At 38.6% G+C, this 15,911-nt stretch overlaps 1 pseudogene; it reads left to right on the forward strand.

The window, feature by feature from the left end:
• The window catches only part of LOC113038115 (ankyrin-1-like), a 73,084-nt pseudogene that overhangs the window by 42,024 nt on the left and 15,149 nt on the right, over positions 1 to 15,911 (forward strand).

A 15,911-nucleotide genomic window follows, 5' to 3' on the forward strand; every position in this document is an offset into this window, starting at 1 on the left:
CACTATTCCCATTTGCAATTGCACAGCCCTTGAAACAAGCAAAAATAAAGAAATAAAAATCAAATGACATTCTTCAAAATACTGTATGTGCTATAAACGTATTTAACATATATTGTCGGATCTCTCTCTGTATTATATTTACATGAATATTCAATGTGCAGAAAGGGAATACCGCCCTTCATATTGCTGCTCTGGCGGTCAAGAGAAAGTGGTTGCTGAACTGATCAATTATGGTGCCAACGTCAATGCCCAGTCTCAGGTTAGTCTGAGCCTCAAAACATGAATCAACAAACCTAGAAACATGTTGATAGGAAGTTTCAGTTATTCTTTCATCGTGTCATTTTGTATTTTTACAGAAAGGTTTCAGTCCCCTGTACATGGCAGCACAGGAGAACCACTTGGAAGTGGTGAAATATCTACTTGAACATGGAGCCAATCAGAGCCTTCCAACTGAGGTGAGTGACACGATGAAATCAAACTCAGCAGAAATCAAACAAGTGACCCTGTAACTCTTGTTTCACTCCAGGATGGCTGGCTACTCCGTTGGCGGTAGCTCTTCAGCAGGGTCATGAGAACGTGGTGGCTCTCCTGATAAACTATGGCACCAAAGGCAAAGTGCGGCTGCCGGCCCTGCACATCGCGGCCCGCAACGACGACACGCGCACTGCTGCCGTACTGCTGCAGAACGACCCAAACCCAGACGTCCTCAGCAAAGTATGTGTTTGTGCACATCTGAAAGGTTTTATCTCACCATGAGTGAGATTATGCATCATGACTCACTGAGCTCAGTGTAACCGCTCTTGGCTCGTAATTGCAGTGATGACTATGTGACAAGATAAACAGAACTGACTTTGTTTAAAGATCCATCAGCGTAGGTGTTCCTGTTTTGTACATACACTGAATCAATGAAATGCTACACTCTTTTCCCTTAGACTGGCTTTACTCTCTCCACCTCAGCTATCATCGAGCCATTCAGAATCTCATATGCAGCAACTTTTTGTTAAACAGAGGAGCCAATGTGAACTCATCACACTTCGCAGTGTCACAGTCAGCTCTCGTTAAATGCTTCCTACTACAATGCGAAAGATTACATGAACTTCTCACTTTCTCTCCTTTTCTCTTGAAGAATGGCATTACGCCATTACATATCGCTTCCAGAAGGGGAAATGTGATTATGGTGCGACTTCTGTTGGACAGAGGAGCTCAGATAGATGCCAAGACAAGGTGCAGTATCCATTAGGGATGTGCTAAAAATGTTCATAATCAATTTTATCATCTCAGTTTGCAGTGTTGTTATCGTTAACATAAACTGAAACTAATAAAAAGTATTTACATGAATTTGAAATAAAGCTGAAATAAAATATTTATATTGGATGAAAAACTAAAAAACTAAATAAATAAAATGATTTGATATATATTTTGCATAAAATTAAGTGCTGTTGCATTCAAAATAAAAAGTTTGTGTTTACATAACAGAAATTTGTATAAATATACACATATACATGTATATCTTTAAGAAATATATGTATATACTATGTGTGTGTATATATTTATATGTGTGTGTGTGTGGGTGTGTGTGTGTGTATTATACATTTTAGTCACTTACACATTCATTGCATGGAGAAATAAAACATTACAAAGTTACATCTGTTAAAAATTATTCAAACCAAAAAGTAAATTACAACATAATCTAAACAGAATGAATTGACAGTATCTATCCAACTGTAGTCACATATCACAGTGACATTATTAACTGGCTGAGATGAAAAATCTCACTGCTGAAACTGCTGAATCTGACTTATTTAAGTCTAGCTTGTGGAGAATGACCTATTTTACTTCCTCTTGGGAAAAAAACAGGTATTTTCTCTTTGTGACAACTTTCTGTTTTAATGGCATGCTTTAATGCATACAGAAATAAGGACAGAAAATGCAGCTCATGTAGGATGCACTGAAACATGGCTGATAAATCCTTCATACAGAGAGATTTACAAAATTGCTTATTCTTTCTCTGCTGTCTACAGGATGAGCTGACGCCGCTGCATTGTGCAGCCAGGAATGGTCATGTACGTGTGGTGGAGATCCTGCTAGACCAGGGTGCTCCCCATTCAGGCCAAAGACCAAGGTGACCAAACTCTATTACTAAGATGGGACATACAGTAATGGATTTTTAGCTTTATTGATGCCATAATCTAAGCTAATCATGCTGATCAATTGATAGTAATGTGTTCCTTGCAGAATGGCTTGTCTCCCATCCACATGGCAGCGCAGGGTGATCACATGGACTGTGTGAGGCAGCTGCTGCAGTACAATGCAGAGATTGATGACATCACCCTGGACCACCTGACCCCGCTGCATGTTGCAGCCCTGTGGGCACCACCGCATGGCAAAGGTGCTGTTGGACAAGGGGGCAAAAGCTAATGCCCGTGCTCTGGTTAGTGCATCTGTTTTCAATGAATAATTGATTACATCCATAAAACAAGCAAAATGTTCTATTCCATTTTCTGAATTTGATATCCTACATTTAATAGTGTACAGCTGAACATAGTATGTATATCAGTTGATTTTTTGGACTGTTTTTCAGAATGGATTCACTCCATTGCACATTGCCTGCAAGAAGAACCACATGCGGTCCATGGACCTTCTGCTGAAGCACTCCGCTTCTCTGGAGGCTGTGACTGAGGTCAGATTACTCTCCGGCTGTCACTTTGATGGATAACCTCTGTTCACTTTGCAACCATCTATGCCTTAACCTTTGTAGAAAAAAGAAAGACTTGTGTAGGAATTAAGAGTGACATGTTCACAAGACAAGAATATTACACTTCCCTTCAAAAGTTTGGGTCAGTATGATTTGTTCAAGAAATTAGTACTTTTATTCAGCAAGGATGCATTAAAATGATAAAAAATGACAGTAAAAGATTGGTTACAAAAGCTTTATATATTCATAAATGCTGTTCTTTGAACTTTCTTTTTATTTTCCACCATTTCCACAAAAATGCAGGATTGATAGTAATAGGAAATACTTCCAAATCTGCATATTGAATCAGAATGATTTCTGTAAGATTATGTGACACGAAGACTAGAAAATTCAGCTTTGCCATCACAGGAAAAAAAATAATTTTAATAGGTATAATTATTTCGCAATATTATGGTTGTTACTGTATTTTTGATCAAATAATATAGCCTTGTGAGTGAGCTTAATAGATAATTTTCACAGTAGCTTTTAAAAACAAAAAACAAACAACAAAAGCACGGCAAGAGTAAGATACACATATACACATTACAAGATCTTGGCAAGTGACTATTCTGAGCTGTGACATTAAGGGTTGCAGTCTATTTCATGCTTTCAAAAGCTGCCCAAGAAAACAGTCACTTTTATCTTTTTTCCATTTGACAGAACGGCTACACAGCCTTGCACATCGCAGCCAAGCAGAACCAACTAGAGGTGGCAAGCAGTCTGCTGCAGTATGGCGCTAATGCCAACTCAGAATCACTACAGGGCATCACACCGCTTCACCTGGCGTCACAGGAGGGGCAACCTGATATGGTGGCACTTCTCATCTCCAAACAGGCCAATGTTAACCTGGGCAACAAGGTGATACAGTCTTTAAGTTTTGATTAATTGCTATTTGGTCAGAGAGCGAACAAATAGAAAACTAAAAAAGACTGAGATATGTTGCAAGAACATCGCATAAGAAATGGAAAGGATGCATTTAATATTCCTCTGATATCCTTTGTCTGTATGTGTGTGTGTGTGTGATTGTACAGAATGGGCTGACACCTCTGCACCTGGTTGCTCAGGAAGGGCATGTGGGCATTGCAGACATGCTGGTGAAGCAGGGTGCTTCAGTCTATGCAGCCTCAAGGGTAAGACATTTCAATGCGCAAAGACGCACGGACTCAGCAGGGCCATCTGTTGAATGTCCTAGAATTTAGACCTCAGAGCCTTGTGCAATGTAGTCTGTGCTTGACAAACAGTGCTAGATTTACATTTACTGAAGAAATTATGAATGAGGTTAGCCACTACAAAACTTGTCAACACTATGCTATGTTTGGGTAGTTCTTGGTGCAATTATTAAGGTGTTAAAAAAGGAGTTAATACATTTTTATCATTGTAGGGTGGTTTTGTCCACATACTGCTAAGACACATTTACATGCAAAATTGATTTTGCCTCCAATGTCCTCTTTAAGGTGTTTAGTGTTGCTTAGGGTGTTTATGTGCAGTTGCATACATGCTCTGAGTGATTGATAAAGGGCAAGACAAATAAACTTTCTCAGTTCTTTTGGATATGCTGATACCAAAACATGGCTCAGATCCCTCCTTCAAAGAAAGCTTCAAGGCTTTGTGTGTCTGAAAAAAACCCTAACCTTCCCAGCAATAATACTAATAATGCTTGCTTTAGCAAACACCACTACTGTGGGGCCTTAATGAAATGTGCTGAAATTCAGCTGTGATCTTTTTCAAAATTCATTCTTCTCCCCATTAAAATGTTTTGGTTTTTTAAACGCTTTTTAATATTAACTGGCATTGATTTTCTATATGCTCTGGAACCTACTCGTTAGTCATTTGCTTCTTATTTTCCTTCTCACCCTTTTAAATCTCTCTATCTCTGTTAGATGGGCTACACACCCTTACATGTGTCCATGTCATTATGGCAACATAAAGATGGTGAAGTTCTTACTCCAGCAGCAAGCACATGTTAACAGCAAGACAAGAGTGAGTCCGACGAACTCTGGATGTACTTAATACACTCTGCACAGGCCTTTTTTTTTGCACACTTTTCTGTGTCAGTACTGCATTTCATGCAATCTCAGTTTTTCCCTTATTCTTTCTTTTCCAGTTGGGATACACTCCTTTACATCAAGCAGCCCAGCAAGGTTCATACAGACATTGTCACCCTGCTGCTAAAACATGGAGCCCTGCCCAATGAAATCACCACTGTGAGCAAGACCCGCTTCCTCCATACCTTCAAATACAAATTTTCTCATGAAAAAATAGTATATTTTTTGCTGTCATGCTGCCAGTCATCTGAGTTAAAGGTACAATTTGTAAAGATATTTGCAGTAAAATACCCAAAAAGCACTAGGCTAGTGTTATCATGTAATCATGAGAAAATTCCCATTCTAAACAGTGGACACGGGGCTGTGCAGTCGCCTGTCAATGACGTTAGTTACCCTTTGTTACCAACTTTACTGACGTAGAAACCACATGACAACAGTGTCGTCGACAAATGCGGAAGTAGCTTTGCAACAAACTTCAACTAGAAAGCGATGCCGATCTCGCTTGTGTTTTGATTTGTATCTTTTACAGAAAACGTATGCTATTATAACAATCAACAAGATTAGTATTTTGGGGCATACACACCAAACGCAGGGCATCGCGTCTCTAGACCCGCGTGAGGATGTGTCCTGATCCATTAGTCTGATCGCGTCTTTTCATTGACTTTGTATGTAATCTACTCGCGCAAAACCTTTGAACTCGTGTCAAATCCATGATTTATCTTTCCGTCTGATTGATGACCGTCAGCAGTTGTGTAGAAGACAACAAATCCCATCATTCCATGCTCCTTCTTAGCGTCATCAAACCATGCGATTGTTATTGTTTTGATAGTGCGCCCTCTAGTGGCAGGTCCTACAACCTGTACCTTTAAACGTAAGATGTTATATTATATCTAATATGTAATAATCATTACAGACAGACAGATACAATATTTTTATTGTCAGACACAGATGTGAGATTTAGTAACGTGTTATCTGTGGCAGAATGGGACATCACCTCTAGGTATCGCTAAGCGGGCTTGGCTACATCTCTGTCATTGATGTGCTGAAACTGGTGACTGAGGAATCTGTGTCTATGGTGAGAGCCGTTTGCATCTCATTAACACTTTCTGGTCTGAATTAGTGATTTCAATCTTCAAGGCTTTTTATTCCATCATCTTTCATCTCTGGTTAATCTGGTTGTAATCTTTGATTAGTGCAAGATTCGCCATCCCGAATTGTGCATATATTCCCTCTCTATACCTCAGATCACCACCGAGAAGCATCGCATGAGTTTCCCGGAGACGGTGGATGAAATACTGGACGTGTCGGAAGATGAAGGTGCGTACGGGTGGCTCAGATTGGATTTAGCCTGAAGGATCGTACTGCAGTAAATGGCGCATTAAAGCACTGATTCTCAGCTGCTGTGACAAGGTCTCCAGTGCCATGAGGTTGGTGCTAGACTCTCGATTATAAACACAAGCCGGTAGGCAGATCAGCTGGTTAGGTCATATCCCAAAAGTGACAGTCTGAGGTGAGCTAGAGATTAGAGATGTTATCACACTCAACTATCAAACTTGCCTTGCCATGTATATTATCATTTTGTGTATATTGTGAAGCATTTCAATTGAAATTTCACTCTGTTTTTCACACATAGTTATCATGTAGTTTCAAAAGATTCGGAATATAGAACTTGACTGGATTGAACAGCTTTTGTGAGTCTTTATATGCTTGATAGCCATTGGTCACCACCCATTTGATTGTAAAGAAAAGAGCAGCTTGGACATTCTGCTGAATATTTCCTTATGTGTTTGGAAAGACAAAGTTTGGACAGGGCTAATGCATTTTTCATGGATCCCTTCCCTTCCTTGGATCTAATCATTAAATGTGTTTGTTTATTCTGAAAGATGATTGATAAATTTCAATTTATTCAGGACTGTAATGGATTGAAAAAGCAAAAGCAAGTATTTCACGATAACCTAAATCTACTGTAAATCTACGGTAGCATTGCCAGCCTGAAATGTTCCTTCTTCCTTCTTGCTGTAGGAGTTGCTCAGCTTACATTAGGTAGGAGCGTCTCCCTCTCTCTGGCTTGGTTGTCCGGTTCTCAGTGGTTCATGAAACGTGTGCCTCCATTTCAAGCACTCTCATCTTGTCTCTGGCCCTCAAGTCTCTCTAAGTGCTCTCTATTCTAACGGCGTCGGCCCCTCATCATCGTGTGGTCATTTACTGACAGTAACGTGTGTGTTTGTGGAGCCATCATTGACAGGACTACATCCGAAATTTACTTTGTGTTCTCAGTTTGTTCTGAGGGTGTTTCTTCAATCATGGGCACTTTTATATTTTTATACTTCATTTTAATACTTAATTTTTAATTCAATTCAATTCAGTTCAGTTCAATTCCAGTTTATTTGTATAGCGCTTTTGACGATGCAATTCATTGCAAAGCAGCTTTACAGAAAATGTACATTTCTAAATATTTAGTAATAATGTGGTGACTATCTCAAGTTGATGTCCATATGGCAAAAGTGTACGGTAAATATTAAGTTAACGGTTAGTTAACGCCATGTAATCAAACAGACAGTGAACACTATTAATAGCAATGATTATATTTTGCAATGCTACCAATCTGTGTACTGTTTTTTTTTTTTTTTGTCCAATAAGTTATAATTCTGTATTACCCAAATTTAATAGGAGAAAATTATCGTTTATCCAGTCTTTTACATTTTTAACACACAGTTAGCTCAGATAATTTAGAAGTTTCATCTGGTCTTGTTGAAATATATAGTTGAGCATCTTCAGCATAACGATGGAATTCTAGAGAAAATTTTTAATGTAATACTTAATTTTATACTTTTATATTTATTATGTTTAGAGAGAGAGAGAGAGAGAGAGAGAGAGAGTTATTTTCATATTTTGAGACATGGGTAAAAAACTAAAGTTTGAACGTTTTAAACGAATAAAAGGTATTTAAAAACTATCAAAAATAAATAATGAAGACGACAAAAAATCATACATGTGTTTGTATTAATATAAATATCAACTGATGGGACATAATAGTGCCTGTAGTTAAGAAACACCTGAAGTTGAGGTTCTCTTTATATGTGAGTCACACTGGGAGTGGATAATTTTAGTAATTGACTAATGATGATTATTTGACTCAGCAGAGGGCTCCAAAATGAACTGTCACAGTGGCTGTTTTACTCATCTCTGAACACCTGTGATTAAGCCCCTACAATAACACCAAACTATCTCTCCCATGCAGATTAAGTGTGATCTTCTCTGCACTACCAGGCATGCCCCCTTCAGTAACCAATGCCATGCAATCTTATCGAGTATCTTGATTTCTTCATGTTTTCCATTGGCTCTTTGTGTGTATGACTTCATTGCTTGGATTTGGTGAATGAGTGAAGGTTCTTGTATGTGCTCGAACAGGAATGATGGTGGATTGTAAATGATGAAATAATTTCGAAGCTTTTTTTCCTTTCTATTAATCCTCATTTTCCTGCAAACCTCCTACATCAGTGTCTCTGACATATTTGGTGCTGTATGTAGGTGATGAACTTCTCGGGATGGATGGGGCTCGCTATTTGAAGCTGGATGACCTGAAAGACCAGGATGATGATTTTCTTTCCCCCAAGAAAACCCTGAGAGACTTTGAGAGCGGGATGGGCATGACGTAGGTCACAAGAGCACAATGCAACAAATTTGTCCACTGGCAAAAATTATATTAAAGTTAGATTACAAATATATCCTTCATTCTCTCCAGACCTTACTCACCCGCAATTCCCAGAATTCCATGTGTGTCACCTGAAACTGTCATGTTGGACCAGGTATTGTTCTTTTTCGCTTCATGTAATGAAATAAGAAATGTCCCTTACAAAATAATCCAGGACTGCTGGTTTCTAGCTAGTCACCTTTTTTAAGTTCTTGACTGCAAAGCCCCTCATTGTCCACAACACTGTTCAAAGGATCCCTGTTTTAATATATGATCACTCCTAGATCCTGTAAAATAAATTAAATAAAATCTGAGTTATAATTAAATTTCAGAATTCCTGAGGTGTATGTATGTATGTATATATATATATATATATATATAACCACAATTTCTAACTGATACAGCATTTTAGATCTTTGCATGAAGTGTTATTAATATATTTTTTCTTTTTTTATATAATTTAATGTTTAATTCATTTGCATGGCATCCCCAGATCTATAAGTCACTTTAAGAATGAAGCTTCCTCATATATTCAGGATTTTTGTTGAGTGGGTGAATTAAAATAAGAAATATTAGAATTTTTTTGTTGTTTGATCATTTGAATGCTTGTTTTGACTTATTTTAAGTCATTTTGAGCCCCATTTGAACGTTTGATTCATTTGTCAAGACCCCCTAGTGTAACTCCAGCCTGGTAGGCCATCTTTTCCAAGCTTGTTAGGACCGCTAGACCATCTTGGCAAAGTTGGAGGGAGTTTGAGTTAGTTGACCTGTGACCTGTTTTTTCCAAGCAGAGTTGTCTCTTTCTCTCTCTTAGTCTCATAAAGCTATCATTGTACCTTTGTTTGTGTGTGTGTCTTTGTGTTGGTGTGATCTGTGCTACTCCTGTGTGTCTGCAGCACACACCTGTCCCTTTGCCAAAGGAGTATGACGAGGACTCTCTAATCCCCAGTAGTCCAGCCACAGAGACCTCAGACAACGTTAGCCCAGTGGCCAGCCCCATCCACACTGGGTCAGTGCACATATTTCACATTCAGCTCAAACAACCCTTGCTAATGGCTTCTCACCGCTTTTATCTCCGTATTTATCTGTTGGTCATAAATGCTTATTTTTATACCTGTCTTCACTGTCATCAAAGTGTCTAGGAACTGGATTCTTTTGAATATGTTTTATCTTTATACTGGGCTTCCGGCTGTTTTGAAAAGCCACTGTACCCGGTTCGCTGACAGGCTGGTTGTTTGACAGGTTTCTGGTTAGCTTCATGGTGGATGCGAGAGGCGGGTCCATGCGTGGCAGCAGACATAACGGTCTGCGTGTGATCATCCCGCCGCGCACCTGTGCCGCCCCCACACGCATCACCTGCCGTCTGGTCAAACCACAGAAACTCAGCACCCCACCTCCACTCGTGGAGGGAGAGGGACTCGCCTCTCGTATTATCTCTCTAGGGCCTTCCAGTATGCAGTTTCTGGGGTAAGGGTCCGTGTGTGTGTGTAAAATAAGGATGGCATATGCTTTAACGATTCTGGTTCTGCTATTTTGGTTCCTTAATGATTCAATTACGGTATTTTCCGGACTATTATTCTTTATATATACTATTATACTATTATATACCATTATGTCGCACTTTTATTCATAGTTTGGCTGGTCCTGCGACTTATAGTCAGGTGCAACTTATTTATTAAAATTAATTTGACATGAACCGAGAGAAATGAACCAAGATAAATGAATCAATAGAAAGCATTACCCATTACCCGCTAGAGGGCGCTCTATGCTGCTCAGTGCTCCTGTAGTCTACACTGAACACATAGAGCGCCCTCTCACGGCTGTAGACGGTAATGTTTTCTCTTGGTTCTTGGTTCTTAATAAATGCGACTTATAGTCCAGTGCGACTTATATATTTTTTTCCTCATCATGACGTATTTTTGGACTGATGCGACTTATAGTCCGAAAAATACGGTAATACATAACACTGCCAAAAATATATTCTTAGTTTCTTTATCTAGTATTTCTTAGTCTTGTTTACTAGTGCAAATATCTAAACACTCAAGATACATCAAAATAAAGTGGGTTTATAACTAATAACTAATGCTTCTGTGACTTCCCATCATCTCCTTCAGGCCAGTCATAGTGGAGATCCCTCATTTTGCATCCTTGAGCCGAGGTGATCGAGAACTAGTGGTTCTCCGAAGCGAGAATGGCTCTGTATGGAAAGAGCATCGGAACCGCTATGGCGATGATGTTCTTGAGACCATCCTTAATGGAATGGATGAAGGTAGTCTTAAGTTTCACTGACAGGAATTCCCATAAGCCTTTTATAGGTTTATTTTCTCTTTCAGTTATGTAGCAGACAAATTACATATCACTTTACACTGTACCAACAATTTCTGTAGGACTGACCTTATGACCTTTTATTCTCTTGGCGCTTTCATCAGATCTGGAAAGTCAGGAGGAGCTGGAGAAGAAAAGAATCCGCCGCATCATCTCCACAGACTTCCCTCTCTACTTCGCTGTGGTGTCACGTATCCAGCAGGAGAGTGATCTTATAGGTCCAGAGGGAGGTCAGCTGACAAGTAAGCTGGGGCCCCAGGTTCAGGCCATTTTCCCTGACACGGCGGTCACAAAGAGGGTCCGACTTGGCCTACAGGTGAGTTTTCAGGAGATTCCAGTTTGTAGAGAATGAGAGTGAAGCAATATCAGCATACACTACTGAATTTATGATTCATACAGAATATATGATAACAGCACTCATGAGGTGATTGAGTGATACTATATATATATATATATATAATACCTTTGTTAATAAAATTTATAATTATGTATTGCAAGAGAAAATTTTTATTTAAAATTCTGTAAGCATTGTCATAAAAATAAAACATAAAAATGATATAATGATTATAATTATTATTTATAATTATATATTAAGAAAAAAAAAAACATTGTTTCTGCATAAATTCAGCAGAGAATGCTTGAAATGAATTCAGCATTAAATGATTCATGAACCTTTCTTGACTTTATTTTTCTTTATCCAGGCCCAGCCAATCCCTGATGAGCTGCTGACTCGGCAATTAGGAAACCAGGCCACATTCAGTCCCGTTGTGACAGTGGAGCCTCGTCGACGCAAATTCCACCGACCAATCGGGCTGCGTATCCCTTTGCCTCCATCCTGGAGGGAGAGTCCACGTAATGCTGGAGAAGGAGACACTAATAGCCTCCGCCTCCTCTGTAGTGTTATTGGTACGGTCCGGCCCTGATCTATTAAAAAAAAAACATTGTCTGAAATTGATATTTATGTTTTGGAGAAAGGCAGATTGTCTCGAACGCCAGTCTTTTTCAGCCTCAGCCAGATTTGATATTGCTGCCCTGCCAAGCTGCTTGGAAAAGGCTAAAACAGACTGGTGTCCTGCCTAGAGAGGGACACTGGGATAAAGATAGACTCAGCAAGTTCATTCCAGATGGTGTTGGTTGAAAAAAAAAAATGGTTTTATAAAAATCTGTAAACCTTCTGCAGGTGGCACTGCTCCCGCTCAGTGGGAAGACATCACTGGCACTACCAAACTCATGTATTCCCACAACTGTGCCAACTTCACCACCAATGTGTCCGCAAGGTGAGACACAAAAGCACAAAAGAATAGAGCACCCAGGGGCAAATTTACTAAACAACTGCACTATTTTGTGCATTACATGTATTTCAGTACAGAAATATGCATAGTATTTACTACATGCAATATGTTTCTGTACATAGATCGCACTGTATTCACAAATCTCAGCAGGTTTGTTTTTGTTTAGTTTTTTTCTTTTAGTTTGGGTTTTTTGTTAGTTTTTTTTGGGGGGGGGGGATTTTGACGTTTGGTTTTTGTTTTGTTTTTTACTACTGGCTTTGTTTTTTGTTTTTTACTATGTTTAAAAATAGGCAGTTCATTTTAGTTTTGGTTTATTGTGTTTTTTTTTTTCAAATTAATTGTTTAATTTTTCTTTTGTTGTTCGTATCCACTTTTTAAGCATAATTTTGTTTTGTTTGTGTTTTTTTTTTTGGTTTGTTTTTCTTTATTATTATTTTTCACCATGTTTAAAAATAGGCATTACATTTTATTTTGGTATTATTGTGTTGTTTTTTGTTTTATTCATTTATTGTTTCATTTTTGTTTCGTTTTCTTGTTTGTATCCACTTTCTAATCATAATTGCGGCATAAATTCAATAAATGATGAAGCCTTTATTATAACTTAACCAGTCTGTCCATGTAAAAAAGCCATCATTCTTGCTCAATCCTCCTCTCAGGTTCATGGTAGCCACCACTGCAACCCATAGACCTGTCACACATTTATATTAATACGTATTTACAGGTAAACATAGTCTCTTGTGACCCTATTTTCTGATGTCTATTGTATGTGCGTCTGTCCTCAGGTTCTGGCTGGCGGATTGTCCACGAACGGCGGAGGCTGTGACCTTCGCCAACCTGCTGTACCGTGAGCTGATGTCAGTTCCGTACATGGCCAAATTTGTGGTATTTGCTAAGATGAACGATGCCAGAGAGGGCCGTCTGCGCTGTTACTGCATGACCGATGACAAAATAGACAAAACCCTTGAGCTGCATGAGAACTTCTCCGAAGTGGCCCGCAGCAGAGACATAGAGGTTAAGCTAACATCAAATCATATCTATGCAGCTGTGTAAACATGCGTGTGTTTGTGTGTGTGTGTGTGTATATACAAAAATACAACTAACTCACTGCATTAATGCTAAGTCTCTGACTCAGTCTGACTCACTGCTCTCCTTGTGTATCTCCTTCCTTTTCCGCCCACAGGTGATGGAGGGGATGCCGCTGCACTTAGAATGTTCCGGAAACCTGGTGCCTGTGAGGAAAGCCACCCAGCAGCCACGTAGCTTCAGTTTCCAAGCCTTCAGAGACAACCGGCTACCTGTCTCTGTAAAGGTCAGTTCATCTGTCTTTCTCTTATTTATTTCTGTCCATCTCTGAGTGTGTCTTAGGAAATATATGCTGAGATGTTAATGCCAACTTCCCTATATCAATAATTGCCTTTTTTCATTCAGCCTACACAAAGTTGTGTGTGTCATTAAATGTGTCATTCTTGTGTGTGTTAGCATTGTTAATCATCTTTAGTTTTAGTTTCATGTACTCCAGTAAGGTTGTTTAATGTCTTTAGTAGGGCTGCACATGTATTAAATAATATCATCATAAAATCAAAATTGTAATATGTCTTAGTGTGACCCCTGAGCATCAGTAAGTGGTTCAGGATGTGGCTTGGTTTGCATTTTGCTCTGCAATTTCTTTTTCATCGTCCAATGTGAACAGAAAGTGCTTCAGGTTCCCATTTTTATATTTTTACATTAATGTAATTTAAAAAAATTCCCACTACATTTTCAATTCAATTTTTTTATTTAATTCATGCATTTAGCAGACACTTCTATCCAAAATGACTTACAGTGCATTCAGTTTTTACCTATCATGTGTTCCCGGGGAATCAAACCACCAACGCTTGATAACACAATGCTCTACCACTTGAGCTACAGGAACACTGTATTTATATGTAACAATTTATTATGAAAATTTGGTCACAGAAGAATGGATAACAGTAAAAAATAATAACAGAAATATTACAGAAAAAGGTTTTATACTATTATAAAATAAATTCGATTATTGTAATAGTCTAGATAATATTAATAAATATTATTAGAACAAACAGTAATTTTAATTTTATTATTATAATTTTTTTTTTTTATAAGTTTCCTTTTCAGTCACTTCTTTTTAAGAGAACTTAAGTGTAAAACCCCTCCAACAGTACTGGCAGTAGAGAGTGGAAAAACATGACTTGATTTTGAAACAAAAGATCTTCAGTTTTTTGCGAGCTGCTGTTTCAATGTGATTTGATGCTTTTTGTTGTTTTTTAAATCAGCAATAAGAGTTATTAAATCTTTGGTTGGTATCACAATCGCAATATTTGTCAATATTTTTTGTCCACATGGTGCAGTCCTAGTCCTCAGTGTCTCTGATGTCCCCCAGTGCTGTCGTTCTCTCTCTCCACTTGTCTCCCTCCCTCCATTTGTTTGTCTGTCATCGTGGCTTTCACTCCGCACCTCTCTCTGTGATCGGTCAGCATCAGACGAGCTGCTCTGTGTTGTATTTTTGGCTCTAGCGGTTCACCTCGTTCACAATTGTTGTATTAGTCTCGTGAGCATGCCCTTAACTCTTTCACCTTCTAGCCTGCCTGCCTGCCTGTCTGTATGTCTGTCTCACTGTCTCTCTCTCTCTCTCTCACGGTCACACTCTTACTGTCTGATCTCACAGACGGCCAGGTAAAAGTGAAGGTAAATCTCTCTCTGTCTCTCGCCTGCCTATGGACTGCCTCCATCCCCTTCCCCACCTCCCGCCAACCTGTATGAGTCACAGCCGGGCAGCTGCTCTGTCTAACACTCTTTAATCTTTATTTCTCTACCTCTCTCTCTTCTTTTACCCCTGTTCTCCTCCCTCCATCTATTCCTCCCTCTTTCTCCATTTCCCCTGGCTCATCAGGTGAGAGACGCCAATAAGGAAGCCACCGGGTTCCTGTCCTTCCTGCGCAAGTCTACTAAGTATGAGGACACGCAGCATGTGCTGTGCAACCTCAACATCACCATGCCTCCCTGCACCAAGGTACCGTCACTGTTCATTTCCTCTTTGATCAAGTAACACCTGCACTTGATCTCGTGAACTCTTTTCAGACAAAACTGGTTTGCACGTCTATGTTTTCGTCACTCAGCCACGGTCAAAATTTCAGAGGAAATTCCCTATTGATTTTTGGGCTGAATCCAACTTGGGAGACCTCTGAGAATTCGAATCCCTTGTGTATTTTTCCAAACGAATCCACGAGCTTGACTAACTTTAATCTTATGGTGCACAATCGTTTGGAAATTTAGACCTTTCGTCAAGTTTCTTGGTAAAGAGCTGTTGTTGGTTAAAGGACTACCTGGAATCACATTCAACATGAAAACTAAACTAAAATATTGTAATAAAAATAAAATAAAAATAAAAAATTACATTAAAAAATAATATAAATGAATAGTTACATTTTTGGTCACTGAAAAGGTCTGAGTTTGTTTCTTAAAATGTTGAGCGTGGGCAAGACTTGACTTAATTTGGTGACAAAATGCATTGCTTTACTGGTTTTTGAAAGCTGTTTCAATGGTTTCTGTTTATTTCAGCAATTTACATATTTTTCATATAGCAATTGGAATCACATTTGAATCATTTGTATGTGAAAAAAAAACCATTCAAATATTGTCATTTAAATGTATGAATAAAAAAAATATATAGATTTTGTATATATAAATAAATGTTAATTGTGGATAATACATAAAAAAATGTTTGGGAACCTAATCCTGTCTAAATAAATAAATAATGTATTTATTTATTCATTCATTCATTTTTTTTTACTTAAATGATTATT

The sequence above is a fragment of the Carassius auratus genome, chromosome 21, assembly GCF_003368295.1.
Source record: "Carassius auratus strain Wakin chromosome 21, ASM336829v1, whole genome shotgun sequence".
Classification (NCBI taxonomy): Eukaryota; Metazoa; Chordata; class Actinopteri; order Cypriniformes; family Cyprinidae; genus Carassius; species Carassius auratus.